Source organism: Callorhinus ursinus, unplaced genomic scaffold, assembly GCF_003265705.2.
Source record: "Callorhinus ursinus isolate GAN/ISIS: 27379988/994484 unplaced genomic scaffold, GSC_fseal_2.0 scaffold25, whole genome shotgun sequence".
NCBI lineage: Eukaryota > Metazoa > Chordata > Mammalia > Carnivora > Otariidae > Callorhinus > Callorhinus ursinus.
In genome coordinates this window covers 27,489,273-27,514,422 of record NW_027397087.1, presented here as the reverse complement: position 1 = coordinate 27,514,422, position 25,150 = coordinate 27,489,273, and the positions used below count along the sequence as shown (strand labels likewise).

At 41.7% G+C, this 25,150-nt stretch overlaps 1 long non-coding RNA gene across 3 annotated transcripts; it reads left to right on the top strand.

Moving 5' to 3' along the window:
• On the top strand, positions 1–24,273 carry LOC141370006 (uncharacterized). Of its 3 annotated transcripts, none has more exons than XR_012373652.1 (4): positions 1–1,005; positions 5,674–5,778; positions 8,536–8,606; positions 12,278–14,081. It is a non-coding gene; the product is annotated as an uncharacterized lncRNA (long non-coding RNA). The 3 variants fall into 3 exon arrangements; XR_012373653.1 differs by lacking the exon at positions 1–1,005 and adding an exon at positions 24,187–24,273 and having other exon boundaries at positions 2,294–5,778; positions 12,278–12,462; XR_012373651.1 differs by lacking the exon at positions 1–1,005 and having other exon boundaries at positions 2,294–5,778.
• The last annotated feature ends 877 nt before the right edge of the window (positions 24,274–25,150 follow it).

The following is a 25,150-nucleotide window of genomic DNA, read 5'->3' as shown; positions in this document are numbered from 1 at the left end:
ACGCCCACAGGCGTGTTACCACTCCCGCAGGCCCAAGGGGAGGGTTAGCGGCTTTGCACCCCCCCAAACCTGAACTGTTGCCGAGGCTTTGAACTGTAGCAGAGCCATATATTCTTGTGGTGACAGTGGCCTTAGGAAAAAAAATTCTGTCTCTGGGTGACTAGGTCAGAGCTGCACAAACCTTCCTAAATAATGCAACTGACCTATGTAGTGGCCTTTGGAGGGACCGTGGGGAAATTTCAAACTCTGTCATGGGAAGGGAGGGGGGTATAGAGTGGATATTAAACTGGGTGAAATTTATAGTTAGACCCATAAATACTGAGTTCAAGCGGCCAACTGGGCAGATTGAACTGGGCAGATAACTTCTCTTCAGCTCAGGCTGAGGATTTGTGGCCAGCTTCTCTGCAAGAGGGGAGCAGACGTGTTTCCTGTTGTTTGCTCTCTGTGAGACCCTAGTCATCGTTTCAGTAAAGCCTGCAACTGATTCACCGACTCAGCCTGTGCACCCAGCTCACAGATTCCTGTCACCACCAGACAAGCATAGGGGTTACTACCATCCGGGACATACCTATTTTCCTTCTGTTCCTTTCTGTTCCCCATCAAAATCCTCTCATTCAACTCTGTAATAAAACTGTGTATCCCCGTCCCCACAATTTCGGGAAAATTCCCAAAATTACCTTTAAATCATTTTGATGTCATTAGAGAAGTAACTTAACAGGTGTGTTGTTAAGTTCAAGGGATTAAACAAAAGATTATTGCCCTGAGTTCCCTCCCTAATGCAGACATTCTGGTTTATAAGGTTAAGCAGGGTGTTCGAGCTGCACATGGCTCCAGAGTTTATCTGTTAATGAGGCAAACCTTTGTGGTGGTCCTAAGTTGGAAACATGAGATGAGATTAGGCTGAATCTGGATGTGGGCTCACCAGAGTTGCTGGGTATTGTGGGATCGGGTGGATATTTTCCTGAAGTCAGAACCTCGGGAATGAAATAGATACCAACTGGGATGGTAAGAAAGGCTGCTTTTATGGTTCTGTGGTGGGGGCACTCTTAAACTCTATTTTAAAATAGGTTAAGCCTGTAAATGCATGTTCACATCCGTGGTAGTAATTAGAGAAGACTTAACACAGTTGTTGGGGGCCCAGAGGAAGAAGGTGGGACATCACTGGATAGTCACTCCCGACCTAAGAGACACATGTGGAATTAGGATGAAAATTATTTCTTCTTTTCTCCTGAATTAGCATCCTGTCTATAAGGGGCCTGGAAAATAGAAACAATACTGCAGAAATAACTAAAAAGCAGTCCACATTTAATTTTAAGGGCTGTTAAGAATTTGGGATCCAATCTTGAGGCTGAATACCCTTCAGTATTCAAGGTCTGGCAGTGGTATCAGAGTATAGGAGGAGTCTTTGGTGGAGGATGATACAAGTCTTCATTGTTAGGCGGGTAGTCACTGTAAATGGCATCTCCACAGCCTGCTTAGATGCTCTTCCTAATTAAGGAAGGATACTAGGTGGATAATGTCAGTTATAGATCCATATTCTAAAATGGAAAAGTCCTCTTTGGTGATTTGCTTCGTTCATCTCTTAGCTCTCCCCTCCGTGTTAGCATCACCAAAGTGCCTAAAATTTGGATGAGCTATTTGTTCTGCACTGAAAACCTGCCCTCCGTGCTGCTAGACTAAATAGATGGTAAAGAGTGCTGGATTCTGATAGGAACCTGGGGTTGAATTCCTGAGTACCCTAAGTTTTGTCCCTTCCTCCAATTGTGAGATTATCTGATGAGGCCAAAAGCCTCTGTAACCCAAGTTAGCGCTGGCAAGAGGGAGCGTGCAGAGGTATCAGTCTTGTGGGAGGCTGGATTATGATCAGAAAATGGGGCAGGGGCTTGAACTGGCAGTGGTGTGGAGCAAAGACTTTTGCCCAGTCTGTGGGTGCTGCTTGGGGCTTTTGCAATCTCTGAAAAAAGGTTGTGGAGCTGCCTCTTTGGAGCAGAGTGCTGAAAGACAAAAGGCCAGTTGTTCCCATGTAGGGTGAGGATACACACCCTTGAGAGTGTCAGTTCCCAGGTTGATGGTAACTGGAAGAGCTTTTGGGGTGACTTTCAAGAAGTTAGAGAATAGGTTAGAAATCATAGGAGTAGAAATTGCTTGTCCTTTGGGATAAGGTAAGAGGGAAAAGGGAATTAATTATTTCTCCCATCCAAGTACTAACCAGGCCCAACCCTGCTTAGCTTCTGAGATCAGACAAGATCGGGCGCGTTCAGGGTGGTATGGCTGTAGACATTAATTACTTCTATTTACTGGATCTGTGGATCTTGCCTTTGTGGGTAGTCAGGTGATAACTCTTCTTCTTAGCTTTCTACTTGGGCAGAAACTATATACAAGATAAGTTAACATTGAGGAAAGGGCAAAAGCTTAGAAGGAGGAGAAAGCCATGGCAGAAACTTATAAGGAAACCAGAGACAAAACCGGAATGATTACATCTCCTTCCCTCTCTCTGTGTGTTCCTTCTTTCTTCCCTCTCTTCCTTCCTACAAACATTTGAGTGTCTCCTACATGCCAAGCCCTAGCTAGCTACTGAGGATAAAACAAGACTCATTCCTTGCTCCAGGAGAGCTCATATGTAGTGGGGAGCTAATGTCATGGCTGACTGTAGGCCATGGATTTCCAAGGCCTGCTTTGTCTGTGTGTCGGTAAGGAGGGGGCTAAGAAAATAGAGACCCTCAGAATGGATTCTGAAGTTACCTTTGTAATTGCCACAAAGCTGAGGGTGGAGGACCAGCTGACACATGTAGGCTAAGGATGCATACCCCACATCATTATGGCTTCTCTTTGGGTGGTGGTACAGATACTGGACAGGGGTCTGAAGTGAAGCAGGGCTAGGATGCTTCCTGTGTCCCCCATGCCACACTCAGGCACAGTGGCAGGGGTAATGTTATCACCTCTCCTCTCCCTGAAGTGCCTTTGTGTTGCTGTGGGTTGTCCGGCTGCAACTCACCTTGAGTTCTCTCTTGGTCATCATGTTATGCGCAAAAGGGAGAACAAGGAAGTTGTGAGAGGTTTGGAAAATACAAAACAAAGAAGAAAGAAGAAACATCCTTATCCCCAAATAACGACAACAGCCGCAAAACAAGAAAAACATTTTGGTATCCAGTTTATGGGTCTCTGAAGTGCAGGAAGCTCAAGGACCAGCCCCAGGACCAGAGAACAAATAATGCTCTTATCAGGGAATATTCTACTAGCATTTAAGTGTTGGTTAAGGGTCTCTGCTGAGGCTTGGGGAACAAAAAACTCCTAGGTTTTCACCTCTTGATGAGAGAACCTCTTTGGGGGAGGTACTTTTGTGCAGGTATTTACAAACTTCTTACAGGTGCAGGGTACAGAGAGTTCCCAGAATATAGGCCTTCTGAGGGAGTCATGTTTGTTATGAATCTAGGTTTGATTTGTAAAACAGGCATTAAAGAGTAGTTGTAAGTGTCCAGAGTTTGGGGGTAACCAGATTGGTAGGTCCTAACTGGACCTGGGAGACCTTTCTTATGTGGTTTATTTTGAAAGCATTTGCTTCTGCTGAAGCTAATTGGAGGAGGGACTTAAAGGTTGCCTGGCCACAGCCCTAAAGAACCTGGAATTAAGGCACTGGCTGGATGGATACCCTAACCCGTAGACACAAGGCCGGGTGAAGAACATTAGCTCTTATTACTGTCATTTGGCCAAATGTTTTGAAGAGTGTTTGGTGTACCGAGGTCTTGTAATGGCAGTCAGGGCTTTAAGTTGGATAGATACCTTTACTAAACAACAGCATCATATTTTTCTCATTTGCCAAGGGCCATTAGATACTTTCACAAAATTGCCACAGTCCTTGGACAGCGTTTAATTTCCACTGATCTAGCTCAGCTTTACAGCCTCAGCAACAAGGGCATGAAGTCAATAGCTTCCCCGTCTTTGCTTCTGTGAGCAGATGGCCTAGGAAGGAGTTCTGCGTCATCAAGAATATGGCCAGACACTTTGTGGAGATTCTGAAATCTCTGGCTTATAGATTGATTAGGGGTTCTCACTCTGCTTTCCCCTAGAGGGATGTTTGTCTATGGCCAGTTAACAGATTTCACAGCATCTTAACCTTTTATAAAGTTTGGAAGTTTGTTTTCTGGCTCTCATATTTCCCTCTTGGTGTGTGTACTGCCTTTTCTCAGCTGATGTTGGCTCTTCTCCCAACTGACTTTCAGCTGTTCTTTGGGAAAAGGCCAATTTACAACTACAGTGAAAAAAACAAAACAGAACAAACCCCCCCAAAACCTGTGTGTCTTACCACTTCTGGCATCTGGTTTTGTTTTGCTTCGCTTTGTTTTCCTTTAATTGGTGGTCAGTTTGTGTACCCAAAGGCCTGCAATTCTAATGACCTATTTTCTGGTATGCTTGCCTGGGAATGATCCATGATGGGTTCCTATCTGTATCTCTCACGGTCCCCTCACACTTATTTAATTTTTAGAAGAACTGCTTTGAGTTTCCCCTGGGTAGCTAGCAAGGATCCCAGTGTCAAAACTGAAAATATTGGGTGTGAAGATGTTTTGAACAAGGAACAAGAAGCCTGTGTTCTAGTCCTGGCACTGCCATTATTATCCATGTGAACTTGGGCAAGTCTCCAGATTTCTTTGGGTTGTGGTTTCCTCATGGGTAAAATTGGGATATTAATACCTACCTCACAGGGTTGTTGTGAGGATTAAATGTGCTCTGTAATCTGTTGTACTATATAAATATTCATGAATTTTTGTTATGATTTAAGAGCCATTTGAAAGTATTCCCTGGCCACATAGCAGTCATGCTAACACTTATACTATCTGATCAAGGGTTTTCATGGTCATGTGTTGCATATTGAAATCGCTGGAGCAAAACTTTACATTTTTACATAAACATTTTTGTGTGGAAAGGGTCCATAGCTTTCATTGGTTTTCTAAAGAGGGGTCTATTATCCTAAAAAGGTGAAATCCAGTGCTTTAGATTGAAAAGTGGGATTCAGTGATGGGTATAAATGTATTGCTTCCAAAAGATCCCTTCTTAACATGTTTGTAGTAGTAGTTGCAATGTTTTTTCGATAGTGAAATTTTTAATGTGGCCTAATGACTGGTTGATCCGAACATTTGAAATTGGGACAGAAAATTCTTGGCCATATGGTCATGGTAGGCATTAGGTTATCCAACTGTCTACAGTGTGAAGGTGGAGGTAAAACAAATTATTAGCTATGTGGCTCTAAGGAAGTCACCTTACCTCATGGAGTCTGTTACCTCATTTGTAAAGTGAAGGATTTGACCTTGAAGATTGGTTCCAAAGTTCCTAGTTTGAATTCTCTAGGGAAGTGAGATCAAAGCTGAACTTGGATGAAGTCCTGTTGTGGCAGAAATGAATCAGGTTTTGTGTAAGAGGAGAAAGAGGGAGCGTCAGGGAGAGGAGGAGGGGCAGAGCATCCTGGGAAAACCCATTCTTGATAAACGTGGGAAACAAGAGCCTGCTGAGGTGAAGAGCCAGAATCATCAGGGCAGAAAGAGAGCTGGTGGGCTACTCCTGAAGATCCAGGACTCTGGTGGACCAGAGACTCAACCTCCAACTTTCACCCTGGGCCTGACTTGCCAGAACAAAGTTGTCCCTCAGTGAGCAAACACCCTGTCTTCTCTGCACTCACAGAACTTCCAGTTCTCAGGGGCAAATGCCTGGAGTCTTCACTCTTCCCACATCAGGTGGTCTGGCTACTTCAGGAGAATGCTGCCCTACAAATGCCTCAAGGCACAAGTAAGTCACACAGATGCAGAGGCTGATGGAAGGATTAACAGAACCACTATCTGTACTGTAAGGGGTATTGGAATCCTCACCCCCACAGAAGGAATTTTAGGGGAAAGATCCTTATTTTTCTAAACTACCCTGATATATTATTATTAACTAAATTCCATAGTTTATATTAGATTCACTATTTGTGTGTGTGTGTGTGTGTGTGTGTGTGTGTGTGTGTGTGTATTTTAAAAACTGGGTTGAGGCTATTTTGGTGTTGAGTGGCTGGCTCATCATATGCTGGGTTTATATTTAACCGCCAAAGAAACTATCAGACTGTTCTCCAGAGTGGTGGTACCATTTTACATTCCCACTACCAGTGTATGAGCATTCTATCGTCACCAACACTTGACAGTCTTTTAAATTTTATCCATTGTAATAGGTATTGGGCTTGGGCTTTAAATTTGCAACTCCCTAAGATTAGTGGCGTTGAGCATCTTGTACTTATTTACCATTCATATATTTTCTTTGGTGAAGTATCTGTACAGTCTGTTCTCCTGCTCTCCATCTTTTATTATTGAGTTTTAAGAGTTTTTATATTTTAGATATAAGCCCCTTTATTAGATACATAATAGGCAAATATGCTCTCGCAGGTAAGAGACTTGTCTTTTCATTAACAGTGTCTTTTTAAAGAACAGAATTGTTTAATTTTGATAAAGTACATTTTATCAGTTCTTTTATAGATTGTGTTCTGGTGTAATGTCTAAAAAAGTTGTCATCTAATTCAGGGTCATGAAGTTTTCTTCTGTTTTCATCTAGAAGTTTTATAGTTTTACATTTTATATACAGGCCTATGATCCATTTTGAGGTAGTGTTTGTATATGGCACAAAAATTTGTATATGGTACTTCAAAGTATGGCTCAAAAATTTCAGTTTTGCGTAGGATATCTAGCTGTTGCAACACCATTTATTGAGAAGACTCTTGTTTCTACACTGCTTTGAAACTTTGTCAAAGATCATTTTTCCCTTATGTGTGGTTCTATTTCTAGACTTTCTATTGTCTTCCACTGATTGTTGATTTTTATGTCAATACCACCTGGCTTTGATTTACTGTAGCTTTATAAGAAGTCTTGAAATCACATAGTATTTATTTGTTTTCTGACTTCTTTTTTCAAAGTTGTTTGGCTATTCTTTGCATTTCCATGTGAATTTTAGAATAAACTTGTCAATTTTAGAATAAACTTGTCAAAAAAATGCTTGCTGGGATTTTTATTAAGATTATGTTGAATCTATACCTCAATTTTAGGAGAATTGCCATTTTAATAGTCTTCTGAATTATAAAACATGGAATAGCCCTCTAGTTAGTTAGATTTTCTTTAATTTCAGCAACATTTTGTAGTTTTGGTTACAGGTTTTACACATCTTTTGTCAGTTCATATTTTTTAATGCTGATATAAATAGTATTCCTTAAAATTTCCATTTCTGATTGTCTGTTGCTGATATTTACAAATACAATTGCCTTTTGCATATTGATCATGTATCTTGCAAATGTGCTAAACTCACTTATTATAATAGTTTTTTTGAAGACTGCATCAGATTTTCCGTATATGCAACCTTGTCACCTGTGAATAGAGTTTCATTCCCTTTCCACGATGGATGTTTTTTCTTTCTCTTGCCTTACTGGACTGGTTGGAAACTCCAGTGCAGTACTGTATATAAATGGTGAGAGGGAACATGTTTTTCTTCTTTTTAAACTTGGAAGGAATGCATCCAGTCTTTAATAATTCAATATGGTATGATGTATAGATTGTTTAGATGTCTTTTATCAGATTACAGAAGCTCTCTTAACTAGTTTGCTGAAAATTTTCAATCAGGAATTGGTCTTGTCAAATGTCAAAGGCCTTTTCTGCATCCTCTGAGATGGTTATGTGTTGTTGTGGTTGTTCTGAAAAAACAAATTGGCTCTATGGACTAGGAAAAATGGGAATGGAGGGCTACATTTTTTAGAATAATACTCTGACCTTGTGATTCTCTAGAATAGGGGTCAGCAAACTTTTTCTGTAGTAAATATTTCAGTTAATCTTTTAAGCTTTGTAGGCCAAAGTGTCTGCCACTTACTCTTTGTTGTTACTGTTTTAAAAACATTTCTTTAAAAAAGAAACTATTCTTAGCTTACCTTTAAAATTTTTGGCCTTGCCACCTGAGCTAAAAAGACGATTTTTTACAGGGGCACCTGGGTGGCTCAGTCAGTTAGGTGTCTGCCTTTGGCTCAGGTCATGATCCCAGGGTCCTGGGATTGAGCCCTGCGTTGGGCTCCCTGCTCAGCGGGAAGCCTGCTTCTCCCTCTCTCTCTGCCTCCTCTCCAGCTACTTGTGCTCTCTCTCTGTCAAATAAATAAAATCTTTTAAAAAATGATTTTTTACATCATTACAGAGTTGGCTGTAGAGTTGCAAAAAGACGCAGCAGCAGCAGGCACAGAAACATATGTAGCCAGCAAAGCTCCAAATATCTACAATTGGCTCTTTTCCAGAAACACTTTGCCAACTCCCTATTTTGGAATATTGTCATAAAATACTTCGCAGGGAAGATTACATTTTCATATACGGTATCTGGCTCAGATTAAATTAAGCCATGGGTAGCAGCTTCTCTCCATTTGCACTGCTAGTCCCTAAACTGGGAATTTTTAAATAAGAGTGTGATTATTAAAATGCGTCATACGAAGAAGCAACTGAGGATGTCAATCTGGAAATTAATTGATGGCTACTATGCTTGATTTCTCAGAATTTGGAAGACTTGGCTCTTTGGTTTAGAAGCAGCACTGGCTGAGGCATGGTTCTTTGGAAACAGACAAGGTATGGTCTTGATTGTCTGGGTGCTGAGTACCCCTCCCGTAAGTGCATTTAACTACACTAATATAGCAGTAATTCTGTTCCCCACGTTGTTCTAAGGGTTTTATCCTTTGGGCTTCTCTCCTTGCCTAATGATACCAAAAAGTTCTTGCTCATAGCAAGTTACTGAAAGGATTACATGCGGTTCAGTGACTTGTCTAAGACACTCCTACATTGGTGGGGCCAGAATCTTGCGCTTTACTCTCAACCGTGCTATTTCTCTAGTACATGGACTTGTCCATTCTCAGCCTCCTCTCTACCATCTGGTCTTCTTCCTCAGGTCTTCTAGTTGCCATAAAGACTGATGGAAGTGAGATAAGACTGAAAAGTCCCATTTGACACCCTTTCGAGTGAACTGGAAAATTTATAGCACTTTTTAAGAAGTGAGGGGTCCAGAATGTTTGAGAAAGGGAGAGAGAGAGACAAGAAGTAATAAAACTAGAGACTAAGAACTAGGAAAGTTTCCTTCCTTTTCTTTCCCTCTGACATGAAAACAGATTTGAAATTTGGAGGTAGTAAAGAGCTTTCCCTAGTTTTACTTCATTTGGATCAATATTAACCAGTTTGTGGTTGTTCCTAATGAACCCTCTGGGATAACCATTGACTGCATGTTAATAATTACACTGATTACTTTACTTTTTTTTTTTTAAAGATTTTATTTATTTGAGAGAGAGCAGGAGCACCGAGGGTGGGGTGGGGGGCAGAGGGAGAGGGAGGAGCAGACTCCTCCCCACTGAGCAAGGAGTCCAACGTGGGGCTTGATCCCAGGACCCTGGGATCCTGACCTGAGCCAAAGGCAGACACCTGACTGATCCACCCGAGCTCCCCAACACTGACTACTTTTAAAGGTTAAGAAGTAAAATAACCAAAATCAAAACATGTCATTCATTGTAAATTAGCTCTCAAATTTATTCCTGCTAGTGTGCACATCCCCAGGGACACTGCTTTTCTTCCTTGGGAGTGGGCAGAGGTGCATCTGTCCAGTGCTCAGTCCCACACAGATTCTTGCAGCTGAGCTCCTCCTGCAGCTAGTTCCCATTTGCAGCCCTGGGTTGGTCCTGATGTAGTCCGCCCACCGGCTCATGGTTCTTGGTTTCTCCCCTTTTACACAAATGTATTACTTTCTTGTATATATTAGACCAGTTAAGTAGTGTGGGTCTCTTTCTGCCTGGCAAGGGGCCCAGCATTTGACATGTGAGGGAGCCAGGGACAGCTACATTGTTAACAGACTACAGTCTTTTCATTTTTTCTTGAGCTTTCAGGCAACTCCTACCCTCCTGGGTTTCGAAAGCCTTTTTCTTTTACCCTGATTTGTCCTTTCCCAAGTACCCAGTCTCCGAAGTGGCAATTTTAAATATACTAACTCCACTTAAAAGTGTCATCTGATGTCTTCATCTATTGATTACTCAAGTTTGTTGTCTACTTAAAGTTGCTTTAGTTCTGTCTCCTGGCAGAATTATCTATTTCTTGAGGGGGAAGGGGTTTAACTGTAGAGGTAATACATCTTCATTTTGGCAAATCCAGAAAATACAGATAAGCAAATAGAGAACGACCAGAATCATCTGTAATCCAACCATCCAGAGTCAACTTGCTGGTATTTTAGTAGATTTTCTCACAGCGTTTGCCCATGTGCACATTTTTTTTTTCTAGAAGTAGGATAACTTAGTACAATTCTGTGTTACAAACTTTTTAAATTTTTCTGAGCTCACACTCTTCTACAACATTGATTTTAATGATCTATCCCATAAGTGTGCTTTAACTCATTAACAAGTCTGCTCTTGTCCACGGGTCCCATTCTAGGAGGAATTTTATGTAAAAAAATGAATGAACACAACCTAAAGACACTGGAGAACAAGGGCCTCATGATATAGCATTTGGCTCTCTCTTAATGGGGAGGGCAAGATTGTTTTTGTGGCTAAATATGGGATAGATGGGTTCGGTCATGTGGAGGTTTCTTTGAAATTGCGCATTTCCACTCAGGCAAGAAATGGTGTCACTATATGCCTAGCACCAAACATAAATGCACACAAGCCTTCTTGAGGCATTTGCTGTATCACAGTGTTATATACTTCAAAGTGATCCTAGGGCATTATAATAAAGTGTACTTTTGATGACATATGATCTGACAAGGCTTTTTTTGTATGAAACTCTTTCAAAGACAACAAAAATGGAATAATATTTAGTTCTATATGTAATAGACAACATACTAGTTGGAGTGTGAAAGTGTCATTTGGAGCCCTCACTTGTAAAAGGCAGCAAGAAATGTTCTTACTGGAATTACTGGAGCTTCCTTCCCTGGTTATAAACTGTACCAGGACCCCAAGTCTTAATTCCAAGAAAAGGGTCAGGGGAATGTGGGTAGGTTTGTTCTTTAGTCCATTGGTTTGCTCTAAAGATGCCTCTGTTTAGGCCCAGCAATGTCAAGTTCAGGCAACTGCCCCAGTGGCTTCATTCGGCCTGGGCTGGCCTGGCTACAGTGAACTTACTTCGCCGCTGTTCTCAGTAATTATGGGCTCGGTACATAGCCTCCCCATGCAGCCATGATGCTTTCTCCTTTCCAAGATGCTTGGCCTCAGGGATGCCAAATATGAGTAGAAATGGAAATCCCAGCTACCCCAGTAGATCCAGAATCCATCTTTTCTTCAACATGGACAGTTTATCTTTAAAGTCTTGTTAGGTCTCTGTCATCTAATCACACATAGTGGAAAAGGGGATTCTTTATGACTTAAGACAAATGTCTGATTGCACTTCTATAATGAAAGAAAGGCTTTCCACTTTGCTAAAGCACCCGAGTTATCATTGAAAAGAAACCTCTTACCCCATCACATACATTACTATGTCAATATTTCTCCTTCACCTAACACTAGCTCCTATTTACTTACTTACCCTTTCCATGTCTCAGGCAATAGGATTCTAAATAATTTATATGTTTTTATGCCTTTAGCCCTCAAACAACCTGGCACTAAGTATTCTTACCCCAGTTATTACCAATGTTGAAAGTGAGGTACTGTGGTTATATTATTTGCTCAAGAACACATGGTTATTAAACTTCTCTTTGGTGTAATGAGAGGGATATAATTATAAAATTGGAAATGTTTGGGAAAGAGTATAAAATGTAGTACTTCTGTTATAATCTTCATGAATTAAAGTTTTGCTGTTTATCTGTTATCTTTTTAAGGGTGGGGTAAGCCAGAAAATTAAGTTCAGGGTAATTTCAAAATGTTAGTTCTAGAACTTAGAAGTCACATGGAAGTTTTGCAAAACATGGGGAAGATAGCTTCCCTACTCCTCCTGCAAAGAACAAATTTTTATAATCTTGGTTTTCCCTTCTTGGTGGACTAACTTTGACCACAGCCCTCTGGGAAGCCTATTCCCTTGCCCATTGCTCTTTTAAAGAGCCCCTTAATAGCACATGGAACTTTTAAGAATACAAGGCACAGGGACATGGCCAATTGTTTTTAAGAAATTGTTTTTAAGGGAAACACTGATTGCGGAGACCATCTAGCACTTTAAGAAAAAATTTCTCTGAGCTGAACCAAGTTTTGTCATTCATAAGGTTTGTTATGGGGAAGAAAAATTTTTTTCAGAGCCCTTATAATTTCCTTAAGCAACAACTGTTTTTCTTTGCAAATCAGGGATGAAGCAGGGCCTTGGCGCTATTGGTGAGCCTTCACATTTCCCCAGGGAAAGAAACAGATTTGAAGAATCCCCTACGCGAGAAGCAGAGGTGGAAAGGCGACCCACTTGTTGCGATGGTGGGGACAGGTGATTTCGTCTCCGTGAGGATTCCTGTCGGTGGCCGAGCACTGAAGTTGTCTCAGTGAGTGCACATTGCTGACGGTAGTAAGAGCCATGAGAATCACGTTCCATCTCTGCCTGCCACACAGTTGAACCCGGTGAATTCTTTGATCACTAAAAGCTCAGATCGAATACCACTATGTCCTGTACTGTTTGTTTTCCCCAGAAAAAAAATGGACTCTTTTTGGACTTGTCACATGCCTTCCTGCCTTGATTTATTAGTTCCTAAACTGAGCTCTTTGAGAGCAGAAACCGAGACTCCTCTCTGGCATTACAGGACCTAGTGGCAGGTTATGAACTAAATTGTTGAAATCTGTCTAATACCAAGGAAGATGATAACATAAATAACATTTGTCTGCGGGAGGTAGTTCCCCCAGGACTACCCTTTACCTTATGCTCTGTTCCCCCCAAATGCCGGTGACCATCTGCTCCTAGATTCTTATTCTTGGTCAGGGCTTCTTGGACTTCCTATGGAGACTTCAGAAATACTAAAGGATTGCTAGCTTGTACCACTAAAAATTTGGAGATCTGGTGGGAGTTGAAATTTCTTGGAGCTTCATACTTCCTCTCAAAAAACCATCTACATTTTATGTTTTGTATGTCCTATTAAATGCAAAAAGTTTTCTCCTAAAACTTTGGAAAAACGTACATGACTTCACAGTTCCAGAGAGGGTAGTTTGAGAAGCATGGTGCTAATTACAGCTCATCGTGAGCACAGCAGAGAGCACTCCATGAGGAGGAATCTCTGAAGCCTGGAAATGAGGAGATTTGGGGCACAATCTGCCTAACAAACAGTTGTTACCGACAGGGATTTGAGACACACTTGAAGCCCAAGTTTCACTCTGTTAACTGCTGATAGAAAAAATACCTCACAGCTTGAGAAGACAAAATGGTAACTGAGATGTAGTTAGTGTTTTCTGAAGCTCTATATACGTTACCCAATACAAAAAAAGGGTATGAAGATTTAGATTGATTTGCATGAACTGTAAGCCAGTTTGTGCTTTTCCATACACACAACTCAGGTTGGAGCAACCATTGATTGCATCTTAATTTTGGACACTGACCAGCATTAAAATTTAAGAAACAATTTAAGAAACAAACACCGAAGACAAAACTATGTATGTCACTTAAGAGTAAACCATTCCTCCTTGTAGGTGCTTTCCCAAAGTCACTGATTTTCTTTCTTGGGAACGGGTCAGAATCCTGACAAATGCTCATTTGAGCCGAAGTCACCAGCTAGCGTGTAGGTGCAATGGGGCACCTCCTGTGCGTGCCTGTGACAGGCTTAAGGGCTTTTCCCAGAGGAAGATGTTAATGGCTTTCTACAAGGCTGTGTTTCCTTAACTTGCCCTGGGTTGATAGATTTCAATGATATAGACTGACATGTGCATAAGTAGTGTGGGGTGCATTTTGCCTCGCAGCACTCAGAGTTCATCTGGTGTGCTCATTTGTCCGCTGACTGTATTTTCAGTGGTTGTCCTGTGAAAGCACCAAGCAAAACCGTAAGCTTAGCAGGTATCCTGCATGGCCATTACTTTGTGATATTGCTTTTACTTTGGGGAGGTATTTCAAACCTCCTTTTGTCCAAACTTATTCTTTCTTAAATCTCCCAGGCTCTGAAGTGGCCATTGTTAACCTACAAACTCTATTTAAAGTCCCTCTTCTGATTTCTGGCCCTGGGGGTTAAGCAAATCAATACCTGGTTAAGGTAACCACAGGCCTACTTCTTTTTTTTTTTTTTTTTTTAAGATTTTATTTATTTATTTGAGAGAGAGAGAATGAGAGAGAGCACGAGAGGGAAGAGGGTCAGAGGGAGAAGCAGACTCCCTGTTGAGCAGGAAGCCCGATGTGGGACTCGATCCCAGGACTCTAGGATCATGACCTGAGCTGAAGGCAGTCGCTTAACCAACTGAGCCACCCAGGCGCCCCAGGCCTACTTCTTACAAGGTGTATCTTATGAAAAAAAAATCCTCTATAATCTTTAGAGAAAAACTAATTTTTTCCCTATTATAAAAGTAACGTATTGGATTGATCCAGAAAATATATTTAAGTAAAAGAAGAAAGATTAGAATAATCTATAATCCCATTACTCGGTTTTCATGGCCATTATTCTAGACTCTTTCCATATGTCTTGTCTTTTCCCGGAAATGGGATCATACAGTGCATGGTGTTTTATTCTCTTACAGTCTTCTACAACTTCCATTTTAATGATCTACCCTGTGGACGGGCCTCAGTTTATTTAACCACTGTGCTGTTGCCCACGGGTACCCAAGAACCTGTCACTAGAAGGGCACTGGTTGTTACCTGGATGCACCCTAACAGCCCCACAGTGTGATGCTCACTTGTCTCCTGTTGGGGGCGGGGCATGAGTGCCTTTGTGATTAAATGAGGGATCGGTGCCTTATGTCAAACAGGGGAATCTTTGGGATTAGATGTTTCTGCTAATGGAGCAGAGGATGCCGGCTGGTGCTGAGTGGCCAGACCCTGCTTGGAGCATCATCCCGTGTCACTCTGGAGTGAGAACACTGTCACAGTGGAGGCTGTGGAGTGCTATCCTGACCCCCACCCCCCTGCCTTCAGTTCCTAGGCACTCATTCCCTTCGCAGCCCACAAGTCACAGATAAATTCCTCTCCAGAGACCTCCTTAGCTAAAGGGACCCACCATGATCAAGGTCATGGCCCTTTCCCCCTGGGGGAGTTTTCATCCAATGATTGGTTGATGGGGGGCTATAATTGCCTGCCCCCTTACCCCCAGTTTGGGACAACCCTTCAGGGCTCTTCTGGTTCCAGAGCTCTGCGTGACCCATGCTGAGGCCTGTGTTGGGACCACACAACAGCTCTGCTCCCCCTACTCAACTCTGCTTTCCTCTCTTCACCCCCACTGGTGAATCTCCCACAAGGACCTTCCAATAACCTTCCTTCATGTGCATCGCTAGCTCAGGGTCTACTTCCCTGGGAACCCAATCTGTGGCAGGCACTAAAAGTTCACATTTTTGGCTTGACAGAGAGTTTATGTGCATAGTATGTCTTACAGAGATAATATAAGTTAAATAACATGAGTTCTAATTGTAATTGTTACAGGTTTCTCCACAATACTTATGTCTCTAGATAGCTCACATTTCCTTTCTAAGTTGAATCAAATCTGTCTTGGAGCTCTCCCTTGAGGAAGTCAACAAGAAGTGTTCTGTGTTTGTCATTTCCTATGACTCTTACCCCACCATTTGGGCATCCCGGGTGTGAGACACAGTTGATGGGGAGGTGGGTGGGTCCCTGCTCAGGCCTTAGCAGGCCTCTCCAAGGCAGGCCATTCTCCTCATGGGGCCCCTCACCGTGCGCTGACTGTGGACCCTCAGGGCTCCTCTCAGTACTGATATGGGTCTACAGACCCCTGTGTGGCCACACATGCCCTTCTCATTATGGAGGAGGAAAAATAGTTTTACAACCTATTTCCTCTCTTGACATTAAAGGCTTTATTCAGCAGTTTCCCTATTCATGATGAGGGGATTTTATCTCTTCAGCAGCCACTGCTGGCTGTCCGCCAATCTGGAGCAGCCTCAGGAAAGTGGCAAAGCCCTAGCTGAGCTGGCTAACTTTAATATTTCCCTAGGAGAGGAAACAATTGTAAATCGCTCCACTCAAGAAGCAAAGGTGGAGAAGTGACCTCTGATTCCTGAGCTGGGGATGGGTGACTCAATTTTTATGAGGATTCCTAACTTTTTTCCTGGTTTAGGTTCTGAAATTGCCCCCTCTTCCCTATATTACGTTGGGTTGGGGGGGGGGCATTGCTGACGATGGATCAGACAAAGTTAGCCACCATTGTGGATTCAGTTGTGGCCCTCCCCCCAAAGCTGTGTTGAAGACCTAACCTCTGATGCCTCAGAAGGTGACTATATTTGAAAATAAAATCTTTGTAGTTTTAATGAGTTCAGATGAGGTCTTACTGGAGTAGGGTGTGCCCTTTATCCAATAGGACTGGTGTCCTTATATGAGGAGGAAAGACAGGGAGACACGGACACAGGACAGGGGAACACCACAAGATGACGAGGCAGACATCGAGTCCTGCAGTGCAAGATTAGGAACTCCAACCACCAGAATGAGGAAGAGGCAAGGAAGGATTCTCCCTTACAGGAACCCATGGATATGATTTAGGAGCTGAGAGGTCCATTTCTAGCTTAGTGAGGCTGAAAGAAAAGCTAACAGAGTAGCTGGGGAACTGTGAAGTCACTCTCCGGATTTGGCTGGGGCCCGGGAGGGTCTTCCTTGTAGGACCTTATGTAGCTGCTTTGTAGAATTTTTAGATTCTGAGAATGAAGCCCTGCCAAGGAATTTGAAGATTCCCTGGTATCACTGAGTGTCCTGTTTCATGTGGAGAAAACAAGATCTGGGGAGGTTAAGTGGCTTACCCAGGGGCCAGCTTATAAACAGTAGAGATAGGCCTGGAGCCCCAAGCACTCTGAGATGCAGGCCAGTGTGCTTGTCCCAGCTCTGGACTCCCTTGTAGGTCTGTCAAAACACTGTGCAAGGTCCTGAAGAAACTCTGAGGAGGCTCTGTACTGACTTCTCAAAGCTACTAAGGTTGGCAGCCTGGGCTTTGGGGGCAGGTCCACCAATTTGTTTGGGCCTCAAGTGATTTCTGAAGACAGTGTTAACATCACAAACAGATTTTAGGCTTTTGTATCAGATAACAGCATTTAGAGTCTAGCTCTGTGGTTACAGACCAAATAATTTTAGGAGGAATTATTTAAACTCTCTCAGTCAGGATTTATCTTTAAAAGCTAGGTCACTGGAACCTTGCAAGATTGACGAAAGGTCAGATAAGGAATTTTTTGCAAAGGGCTTGGGTCAGAATTGGTACCTACCAAAATGAGTTGTTTTTCCTCCTTTAGTTCCTTTCTAAGTTCTCATTTGTGCCTGAAAAATTTAACCTGATATAAGAACAAAGAGTATAGTAACAAAATACAACTGTTACCTTTACTACTACTACTACTACTACTACTACTACTACTACTACTATTACTACTACCATAAAATAGATAAGGTTTACTGAGTAGATGCCAGATACTGTCTCATAATGGCTTTTACATGGATTACTAATCAGCATAACCCTAGGATGTAGTTACAACTTTTAACCCCCTTTTATAGATGACAAAACTGAGGCTTACATAAATTAAGAAACTTGCCCAGGCTCACATAGCCAGAGGGTGATGGAGATGGACCCAGTCTGTGACTAATGCGAAAAATCAAAATGAGCCACATTCAGTCCTGGGTGTCCACCAGGAAAATAGAGCAGAGTCATATTGCAAGGGAGGAAACCATAGGCTGTTTACATCTAATTCTTTACAGTTACCAAAGTCTGTGCATTCATAGCATTTGCTAAGTTGTCCATAACCTTAAACGACTTGGTAGAGTAGGCTGTGCTTTCAAATAAGAGTCAGTAGGTGAAGTGTAGCCAAGATAGGATAACCAAGTACTCTGAGACTATATTTAAAATGTTAATTATCTTTAGGCAAAAATGCCTGTTGTACTCAGATCCATGACCAGTCAATATGGTTTATAAATCAACATGATCCTGGAATCCTCCTTATAAGATCTCTACCTCATGATTGTCCAGACTATTTGAATACCCCCAAAGATGGGGAGCACATCACCTCCTAAGAAAGCCCTACTCACCTTTAGGGAACACTGGCTGAAAATTCTGCCCATTGGTGGATTAACAGCCTAAATATGAATAAGCAAAACTTTTAAAACATCAGAAGAAAATAGAGAAAAATATTTTTATGACCTAAGGGCAGGGAATTATCTCTTAAGCAAAATTATGAAGGAAAAAATTGATACATCTCATTACGTTAAAGTTTTAAAACTCCCTACTTCTCAAAAGACATCATAAAAGTATGAAAAGCAAGTCACAGGGAGGTATTTACAGCACTTAAAAATGACCAAAAAAGAAGTGTCCAATGTGTGTATATATGTATAAGAGAAGGAAACAGCACTATAAAAATATACAAAGTGAAAGACTTTTTTAAAAGAATTTTATAGGGGTGCCTGGGTGACTTGGTTAAGTGTCTGCTTTCAGCTCAGATCATGATCTTGGGGTCCTGGGATTGAGCCCCGCATTGGGCTCCCTGCTCAATGCAGAGTCTGCTTCTCCCTTTCCTTCTGTGCTGCCCCCATTCTGCTTGTGCTTGCTCCCTCTCTCTCAAATAAATAAAATCTTAAAAAAAAGAATTTTATAGAGGAAATCCGAATGGCTAATTAACATATGGAAGATTGCTCAACCTCAATTGTAAACGAGAGAAATGCAAATTAAAACTATGATTTTTGGGGCGCCTGGGTGGCTCAGTCGTTAAGCGTCTGCCTTCGGCTCAGGTCATGATCCCGGAGTCCTGGGATCAAGCCCCGCATCGGGCGGGGAGCCTGCTTCTCCCTCTCCCACTCCCCCTGCTTGTGTTCCCTCTCTCGCTGTGTCTCTCTCTGTCAAATAAATAAATAAAATCTTTAAAAAAAAAACTATGATTTTTAACTTCGTTGCATTGGTTTGCTAGGGCTGCCATAACAAAGCACCACGGACTAGCTGGCTCAAACAACAGAGACTTCTTATTTTTTGTTTTTATTTAAATTTCAGTTAACGTACAGTGTAATATCAGTTTCAGGTGTACATTGTAGTGACAGAGCTTTATCTCTGCATGGCTCTGGAGACTAGAAGTCCAACATCCAGGTGTGGGCAGCGTTGATTTTTTTCTGAGGGCCCTTCTCCTGGGCTTGCAGATGACTGTCTTCTCCCCATGTCTTTTCACGGTCCTCCCCTGTGCCTGCCTGTGTCCTAATCTCTTCTTATAAGGACACCAGTCCTATCAGATTAGGGCCCACCTTAATGACCTCATTGAACCATAACTACCTCTTTAAAGACCCTAACTCCAAATGCGGTCACATTCTTAGGTACTGAGGGTTGGGACTTCATATATGAATTTTGGGGAGGACACAGTTTAGCCCACAACACTCACCATATTAGCAATCTTTTAAGAGCTGATAATACAAATGTAGTTGAGGATGTGGAACAGCAGAAAATATGACCGACTGCTGATGAGAAAAGCGACTTGCATTAAAACTGAACATGCAAATACCCTATTACCAGCTATTCTATTCCTGGAGATGTACTCAAGAAAATCTGTGTACAGGTGGCTGGGAAGACATGTATACAGATGATCATACCAGCACTGGAAACACTGGAGACAATCCCAACGTTCATGGGCAAGAGAAATAAAGTACATTCGTACAGTGGAATTCTCTCTGGCAGTGAAATGAATGAGCTACAGCTGTACACAGATATGTAAATGAATCTTAAAAACAGAATGTAGAATAAAGAAAAACTTCAGAGGAATATTTGTAGTCTTACCATTTTTATAAAGTTCAAAAAACAAAATAAACAATTTGTAGGGATATATACATATGGCATAAAAGTAATATTTGGAGAAAGACAACAATAAGCCCCACATTTGGATAATACTTAGTTCTGGGACAGCAAAGAGACAAAAGGGGGATTGAGAAGGATTATAGGGGGTTTCAACTGTTTTGAAAATAGCTTATTTCTTAAGCTGGTTGGTGAATAAACAAGTGTTCGCTGTATTATGTTTTGAGGGCTTTTTTGCATTCATCAAATGTCACATAATTTTTTTTTAAAAAGACCTAAAAAGGAAAAATCGAAGAACGTGCAAATGGGGTCTAGATCTTGTGGACCGTAAAAGAAAAGTAAATGTTCAACAAGGATGTTGATTTTGGTCAATCTTGTAGTTAGTGATGGGAAGAGAATGGAATACTTAAAAATTTGGTTACTGCTCATAGAGAAAAGACTAATAAATCAGTGATCACCTAGAATGAAGGAGTGGGTTGGGGATCAAGACGGGAAGTTTGTTTTCTAGACAGCCCGTGAGAAAGGTGTAAGTGGCTACATGTTAACTGCTGTGTTCATCAATTTAATAAGTCACATCAACTACTTGATTTAATCAGTTACCATAATAAATCACTTGCATAATGTAAATGCACCTACATGGTTGAATTTTTAAAAGACTATTTGACCTAAGGAGATTCAAATAACATTAACGACAGTGTACATAACTTGAGTTAAGCAATAACAGTTCTTTTAAGACAAGCATCATAGGAATTAATGTACTAACTTCCTTAGAGTGGAAAAGAAAAGTTAATACTAGTTTCTCACCTGGTTCCTTTTGAGGCAAAAATATGAACAATTAGGGTGAACTCTCAAAAGGGGAAGAGAATAGATATAAAAAGTGATTCTTCACCTCAAATGAACTTAAACCTCTATTTGAAAAGACGACATGAGCATACAGAAAAACACCAAGTAGCAGTGCGAGACTGTGCCGAATTTCAGCAAACTCTGACCAGCCACGTGCCAGTCCTGTGCGGTGCCTGTGGTATGGGGGTGAAATCGTCTCCTTCAAAGAGAAGGAGACTCTCTGCGGGAGAAACAGACAGGCAAGCAAACATCCTGAATACCACAGGAGAAGCGCTATCAGAGCGGAAGGCATGGCCCAACCTGGGGAGGTCAGGGAAGGCTTTCAGGAGGAGGTGAAGGAATGAAGAGGGCTTCTGAAGGCAGATGGTAGCTGGGCTCGTCAGGTAGAACAGCATGAACAAAGATCTGAGGTGAGCGAATATGCGCTTTCAGGGAACAGCACGTACAGGGACTGAAGTCACAGGCGTGGTGGGAATAGCTGGAGACAAGGCTGGAGATTGTGCTTGGGAGAGGCCAGAGGGTGAGGACTCTTGTACTCCAGGCAGAGCACTTTGGGCTTTATCTTAAAGGCAGTGAGGCAACACGGAAGGCTGGAAATCAGGGAGTGACATGATCAGGTTTGCTTCTGAGCTCTGGGGAGGAGTGGGGAGGGCAGGCTGATTGCGGGTGGGGGACGCTGAGCGTGGCAGCCCCGAGAGGCACGCACAAAGAGATTAAATTGAATCCCTGGGGATAAAGCAGAAGGGGGACTGCAGAAGAAACTCTGGGAACAACAGCACTTCAAGGTGGGCAAAAGCAGAGGAGAATAGCCCGAAGGAGATACAAGCAAATTTGCTTAAAACTCTTGAGTTACTTCTCACTTCCTCATGACAGTTTGTATGCAAGCTGCTTTCACTAAGAAATTTTCCAGCTTATTTTATAAAACCCTGGTCACAAGCAACGGAAAACATTGTTTTGGGAAAAGAACAGAAGTTACGGAGTCAAGACCAGGGGTTGAGTAATGACTCAGTCCAGTGTTAGTATCTCGAAGGAAACAACTGACTCTCCATGTCCTCATCTGTAAAATGAATATTAGATTGACATGATTGTTATGAAGAGTAAACAACTACGATAATTGTAAAAATGACTAGAAGTACTGCGCACATTGAGTATCTAATGTGTACATACAGGAGACTAATCTCTAACATGAAAGGAGAGAAAGCCCAATGAGCTGAAGAGTCTTAAAAGGTAACCAACCACAAGTCTAGACAGTTATCTGTAGAGAGAATCAAACAATAAGAAGAATCTAGACACTCCTCAGGAAAAAAAAAAAGGAAATTGATAAAATTAACCTTGATTTTCATTTGTTAGCTTGATAAACATTTAGCGGGAATAATATTAAATATTCTGCAATTATTTCAGTGTGGACCAAGAATTGTTTTAAGTTGTTACATATGTTTTTCATTAGATGTCTTCGAAAGCTTTCAAATGTAAACATGGACTTAATATGTTTTAGCAAACTAAGAAATTTTGAAAGTTTTACATGGGAAATTTAATCTAAGGAAGTTATTTCAGTAATAATAACCAAAATCTACTGAGCCCTATTATGTCCTTTGTGCCTTCTATGTCCTATCTCTAATCCTCCCAAAATGGAAGTAAGATAAGATTAATACATAAAATTGGATTCAGAGGGTTTTACTCACTTGTTCAAGGTCACACATGTGGAAAGTGGCAGAATGGGATTGTGAACCCAAGTTTCAGAGGCTCCAAAATTCACTGCCATGCCTTCCCTTCGCTCTGAAGGAAGATCACAGAAAAGGGGCCCATGACCAAACCTCGGCAGTCCTAGAGGGCTTTCAGGACGACGTGATGTTTGAACAGAGTTCCAGAAAAATGATTAGGAATCTTGCAGCGGCGGCGGGGGGAGACATGAAAAGAACAGGAAACAGGGAAGCTTGCAGGGAACAGCAAGTAAAAGATTGAGGCAGTTTATGACTTACAAAGTACGTTCATGAGCAAGTTCCCATTCTGTCTTCAGGAAACAATGTTCATCTTTCCCATCTAATAGATAAGAACAAGTCATATTGGAGGTGCAATGACTTGTTCCAGGACACAGAAAAAGGAAAGTGCAGCACTAGAGTTCAAAGTCCGCTCTGGTGACACCAGATCCTGGGCTCATGCTCTAGTGCTGTGGCAGCTACAAAGAAAAAATTTCACTACATAGTTTCCATTATAACTTCGTTTCCGATTTTATCATATCATCCGTACCCTTATTTTCTTTCTGTGTCAGTTACTTCACGCACTCCTTTTTCATTTTATCCTCATGTCACGCATATATTTGTAGGCTTGCTCAAACTAACTTTCAATGAACCAGGGCATAAATTGATAAAAACTTCAATGCCCACAAAAAAGAAATTGTGTCAATGTTTTATATTCCCAACTAGTTCTGGGCTTTAGGAAACCACACCTTTATCCAACTGTGATGTTAAGGGATATATAGTCTTGCATATTGTTAACTTCATCGAACACTCCAACAGAAATATGTTTCTGTGTTGCTACAGTCTTCTTGATGATGATTTTCCATGACTGTATTTTTTTCTGTGAAGGAGACATGGCCATTCCCATACCACTGGACATTCAGACTGGTTCTTCTGGTTTTCCAAGGCTAGTGGACTGTGAGGGTCCACCCCCAAGCCTTCCCACTGCAGTCTCTTTCACTGCCTTCACATCTTGTCCATCCCATTCTAGGGTTATGGGTGTTGGTACACGTCAATTTGGGACCTCATTCACGGTTCCTTACTCAGTCAATTGCATGTCTTTTCCATTTTTACCATCAGGCTCTAATCTGTCAGTTCCCTGGGTCTTTGTTACATAAATCCCCTCAAATCCTGTTTTGGAAAAAAGGTAGGGTATAAATAAAGAGAGGGAATACACTTCTGGGGAGGATAAGGATTCTGTTTACAGATGATACAGCACTACTGTGCAAAACTAGTGATTTCCTGCTTATGACAATTGCATGTGTTAAGCTCTTAGGCGCTGGTATAAACAATAGTTGTATAGTTTCAACCCAAGGCCTTGGAATAAAGCTCTCTTTTTCTTTTATCTAACCACCCAGAGAGGTCATGGATTCAGGAAAAATAGCTCTGAGGGAGGCACTCTAGGGAAGTGGTTATAAGCACATAGCAGAATGAGCTAGATGGATATGGGTTTGACTCCCAACCTTGCTTTTCATGGCTGTGAGCCTCTGGACAAGTTGTTTCTCTTCTATGAGCCATAGTTTCTACATCCTTACCTCCTTTAGAGGGTTGTTTAGGGATTAAATAAGACCCAGTATATAGTGAGCATTCAGTAAACATTATCATTGGGATAGTTTCTTTGAAATAACAATTTCAAAGCTTTGAATACAAGATGATGGTGGACATTATATGGTCATAAGGCACAAAACAATGAAACAACTGGAGTGATCAGAGTTTCTACTGAGGCGTTGTTTTTCACTTTTTCCCAGTGTGATTTCAGAATCAGGAAGAAAATCAGGCCTCTAACTGTGGATACGGCCTGCAGCGATGGGCTTAAATGAATGAATGACTGGAGTGTATTCTTGGGCAAGTAATTTAATTTCCCTGTATCTTACTGTCTCTTCTGTAGAATATTGATTCATGGAAAACTAGTGGTTTTGGAAAACGCTCTCCATGGAGACTGGATTTCCAGCCCTGCTTATGTTGTCCTATGAACATGAATTGCTGGCAGCATAATGACTCAAATCCCACATCCTGCTTTTGGTGGCATTTACCACTGACGAGAGGTTAATGTGTTCCTGTCATGAAGGCCTGCGGAAGAGCCATTTTCATTGGGGTCTGATTTGAAGTGAGCTGGCACATTGGCAAGCCATAATGCCGGTGTGCTCTGCTTGAGAGAAGACCATTTGCCCACTAATTTGCTGGTTGGCCTGAAGAATCAGAGGAATTGATGCACTCAGAGACCCCAGGGACTCCTCTGCCTCCAAGTTGGCTTTGGCAGGAATGGTTACTGCTCCCTGGTTGCATGATTCATGCTTGTCCCATCAAAAAAGCATATACTAAAGGAGAACAGCAATCAATTAAGAAAGAAAATATAAATTACTACCAAGGGGAAACATTCACTCTCCTTATCTCTAAGGATTTGGAAATAATGGTATTTATTCCAAAGCAAGGATAGTGGAAAATACTTAACAGTAGACTGAGTTGCTTTAAGAATTAACATTCTGGTATAAAGTGCAATACAAGCCACACACCACACACACACACACACACACACACACACACACACACACACACACACAATGCCTGACACACAACAGACTTAGCAAATTATCTTGAACTGAGTGACTAAAAAAGAGAAGGAAGAAATTAGCAAAAAGCTGGGACTAAGGGAACAGCATGTGATTCATAGTTTGAACGACCCTAGACAAGTCTCTTAACCTAAGCCTCAGTTTCTCATCTGA